Raw genomic sequence first — 4,840 nt, forward strand, 5'->3', positions numbered from 1 at the left:
GAGAAAGCAGGCAAAAAACCTCTTTGACTTTGGCTGCAGCAACTTTTTACTCAACATGTCTCTGGAGGCAAGGGAAACAAATGCAAAAATCAACTATTGGGACCTCATCAAAATAAAAACCTTCTGCACAGCGAAGGAAACAATCAGCAAAACTAAAAGGCAACCGACAGAATGGGAGAAGATATTTGCAAACGACATGTAAGATAAAGGCTTAGTATCCAAAATCTATAAGAAAGTTATCAAACTCAACAAGCAAAAAACAAATGATCCAGTGAAGAAATGGGCAAAAGACATGAATAGACATTTCTCCAAAGAAGACTTCCAGATGGCTAACGGACACATGAAAAAATGCTCAACATCACTCATCATCAAGGAAATACAAATTAAAACCACAATGAGATACCACCTCACACCTGTCAGAATGGCTAACATAAACAACTCAGGTAACAACAGGTGTTGGCAAGGATGCAGAGAAAGAGGATCTGTTTTGGGTTGCTGGTGGGAATGCAAGCTGGTGCAGCCACTCTGGAAAACGGTATGGAGGTTCCTCAAAAATTTAAAAATAGAACTACCCTACGACCCAGCAATTGCACTATTAGGTATTTATCCAAGGGATACAGGTATGCTGTTTCGAAGGGACACACGCACCCCCATGATTATAGCAGCACTATCGACAATAGCCAAGGTATGGAAAGAGCCCAAATGTCCATTGATGGATGAATGGATAAAGAAGTGGTGTATATATACAATGGAGTATTACTTGGCAATCAAAAAGAATGAAATCTTACCATTTGCAACTACGTGGATGGAACTGGAGGGTATTATGCTAAGTGAAATTAGAGAAAGATAAATATCATATGACTTCACTCATGAGGAATTTAAGATACAAACAGATGAACATAGGGAAGGGACGCAAAAATAATATAAAAACAGGGAGGAGGACAAAACATAGGAAACTCTTAAATATAGAGAGCAGAGGGTAGCTGGAGGGGTTGTGAGATGGGGGATGGGCTAAGTGGGTAACAGGCACTAAGGAATCTACTCCTGAAATCATTGTTGCACTATATGCTAACTAACTTGGATGTAAATTTTAAAAAATGAATAAATGAATTAAAAAATGTTAAAAATTTTAAAAATAATATGAAAGGAAGTGTCCATGCTGATGTTATTCTGAACTAGAATGGAATTTCTATGCCAATTAAGAGGTACATCTTTCTTATTCAGGATTTTTATCTCTATAATTTTTTTAAATTTATTTTTTAAGTTCAAGTTAGTTTACATACAGTGTAGTATTGGTTTCAGGGTAGAATGCAGTGATTCATCATTTACATATAACACCCAGTGCTCATCCCAATAAGTGCCTTCCTCAATGCCCATCACCCATTTAGCGCATCCCCCCACTCACCCCTCCCTCCAGCAACCCTCCGTCTGTTCTCTATTTAAGAATTTCTTATGGTTTGCCTCTCTCTCTGTTTTTATTTTATTTTTGCTTCCCTTCCCCTATGTTCGTCTGTTGTGCTGCTTAAATTCCACATACGAGAGAAATCATATATGTCTTTAACGGACTTATTTCACTTAGTGTAATACATTCTAGCTCCATTCACATTGTTGCAAATGGCAAGTTTTCATTCTTTTTCATCTCACCTCTATAATTTTTAATAAAAGTATTGAAAGAGTTTTCAAAAATTCATTATACTCAAAGCTTCTTTCAACTCCCAATTTGCATATAATTTGCGTACCTGTCCACAGTTTCTAATACACAGGTTATTCATTCCTTTATTTTTTACTGCATAAGCAGACTTGGACCAGTGAATGAAAAATGCATAACCACATTGTTTGTGAGAGGTTTATCTCATTTACGAATTCCCAATTAACCTTTGTTTCCCCACAGAAGATGACATTCCTGTGTGATAATCGTGGATTTATTATTTCATCAAATACCCATCAAGCACCTTCTTTATGTAAGGTTGTGTCCTAAGCAAGTTCAGGTAGCAATAGCTGGGCAAGGTAACAGTGGAAAGAGCTGCAGCTTCGAATCAAATAGGAAAGGCTTTATTGCAGAGGTTATATTTGAGCAAAGACTTGAAGATGGGGAAAGAGACGTGTATCTATGGTGAAAAAAAATTCTAGACAGAGGGCCAAACACACAGACCTAGAACAGGAGCATCCCTGGAGGTTTGAGGAACAGCAGAGGCCAGTGGGACATGACATGGAATTAGACAGGGGGTGAATAATAGGAGATGAGATCAGCGAAGTAATAGGAGCTGAGGGGTTAAGATCCTTTTTCGCCTTGGAAATCGTAAATTATCTGAAACAGGAAGCCACCGGAGAGTGTTGAGCACAGAGTGGCATCACCTGACCCCAGAGGATGCTGAGATCAGACGGTAGTGGTGCAGATGCTGAAGAGTCAAGGGACTGGATGTTTTGAAATTTGAGCCAATAGGATTTGCGGTTTCATTTGATGTGTGGTGTGAGGCAAAGGAATCAAGACTGACTCGTAGGCTTGGGCTTAACTCTAGGGAGCATGTTGGGACACGTCACGTTTGAGATGTCTTTGAGATGCTTCAGTGAAGATGTTGAGGCATTTGGGGAGCTGCACTTGGGGTTTAGAGAAGAAATACAGACAGGAGGGATACATTTGGCAACGTTCAACAGACAGATGGTATTTAAGTGCTGGAACGGATGAGATAACCAAGAGACCGAGTGTAGACATGCAGGGAAAACAAAAGTTCTGGGCCGTGCGCACCCTAACATCTAGAGGAACGGGATGTGAAGAGCCAAGAAAGGACTTGAAGATTTGCCACAGGGAGGGTATTGGGGACATCGGGGACATCGACAAGATCTATGGTAGTGGAATAGACAAGGCAGAAGCCTGACTGCAGAGGGTTCAGGAGAGAATATGAGGAGAGAAATTCAAGCCCAAAGGCATAGCCAGTCTTTTGAGGGATTTTTCTGTAAAGGGGAGCCAAGGAATGGATCCAGAGGGAGATGTGGACTCAATCCTTTAGAGAGAAAGAAAATAAAAATCATGAGATATATTTAATGATATTAAAGATATTAGATAAATACATTTTCTTAAAGTCTTAACGTGATTGAATAGGGAAGTGAATAAAATACCAAGACTATGCTCCCCATTCTCACTCCATAGAACTGATGAGTAGTTTTCTTTCCAGACGTGAGTCTTGCTGGAGAGAAACTTCTTCTCCCAAAGATCCCATGACATGACTTAGTGTTCGACAACTTGTTTTATTGTTAGTGTTTTAATATTTCATGCACCTCTTTCCATGTTGGTACTTACAGACGGCTTGAACAAAAATCAGTTGGAGAAAGGAGCCCTAGGCAATGTTTTTCTCTACTTCAGACAGGCCTGTAAATGGCTGAGTGAAGCCTATACGATAGCTGCAGACAAAACTAATGTAATTAAGCAAAGTAGGAATCGGGGCATTTCTCAACGCATCAACTTCCCTGCCGCTGCTTTTGCTATAGCTTGGGGACCTGCCACCGGGAGAGGGACACTCCAGCCTAGGCCCTTTTAAGTTAATAAAAGGAAACCTCCAGGACACCTGGGTGACTCAGTGGGTTAAGCATCATCCCACTCTTGATTTGGGCCCCGCCTTGGACTCTGCCCTGGGCATGGAACCTGCTTAGGAATCTCTCTCTCCGTCTCTCTCTCCCTCTCTAAAATTAAACGAATGAATGAATGAATGAATGGAAACCTCCTGTGAAATGAAGGAGGAGGCCAGACGGGAGAGCTCACACACCCTACCACTCTTCCTCAATTGCAGACCCAACACAAAGGTACTTGCAGGTGGTAAGGCTTTACTAACCCTTAGGGTGTGGGGCTGGGGGGAGGGAGAAAGGTTTTTCTCTCCCCTAGCAACAGCCCAGCCAATGAGAGACTGTCACAGCTCAGCCAATGAGAAGCCACTACACTTTAAACTCCCAGTTTAGACAAAGGAGTTTTAGTTTCTAGCAGCCACTCCCAATCCCCTCTCTCCTGTATAAAACAACGTTTTGGGGCTATCTGGGTGGCTCAGGCCACAGTCTCAAGGTTTGTGAGTTGGAGCCCCACGTTGGGCTCCCTTCTGTCCGCTGCCCTGTCCTCTCTCTCTGCCCCTGCAGCACTCACACTCTCTCAAAAATGAATAAACTTTTTTTTTTTTTAAGTGTTTTTTCTTCTTTGTTCTCCACACCTGTCTATGGTTTTGCTGTCTGGTGTGTGTCAAAATTGCAACTCTCGGCTGTTTCCAAATGTACCCATTTTGCTGCTAAGATAAGTGAGTTTTATTTTTAAGGTTAAGGCAGGACCGAGGCTGCCTGAAGAAAAGAGGGGAACTGTAGTTAGGGAGCTTAGTCCTTGGGCAGAATTCCAGCCTCCCAGTCACTTTGCTTTTCTTCTGCAGGCTCGGTGCTTTGCCTTCATTCCCTCTTGAAGAGCTCACTACAACTACCATCCCCTTACCAACCGCCCCACTCCCCCCTACCTTTCCCAGCTTCTCTTACTCCGCGTCTTTCCAAGGCTTTGACCTTCCCCCCCTCACTTGTTCTTCTGGCTGCTGACTTTTCACGGTCGCGAGGATATTGTGGAAAATATTTGCATCACAGCAACCTTACTCAGCTTTCCCTAGTCCCAGTGGGCCACCGGATGCAAACTGGAAACCGCTGCTCCCAAGAATGTTGCCCCTGAAGCCGCCCCAAGATCAAAGCGGAAGGCCGCTCTGCGTGATGGAGAAGCCGGGGTGCAGCCCCGCAGGCGGGCAGGCAGCCAGGCCCCAAAGGGTAGAACCCTGCCCGTTGCGCGAGGAAGCATGAGGTCAGGGACCCAGCCAGCAAAAAAAAA

This window comes from Leopardus geoffroyi, chromosome B1 (assembly GCF_018350155.1).
Source record: "Leopardus geoffroyi isolate Oge1 chromosome B1, O.geoffroyi_Oge1_pat1.0, whole genome shotgun sequence".
NCBI lineage: Eukaryota > Metazoa > Chordata > Mammalia > Carnivora > Felidae > Leopardus > Leopardus geoffroyi.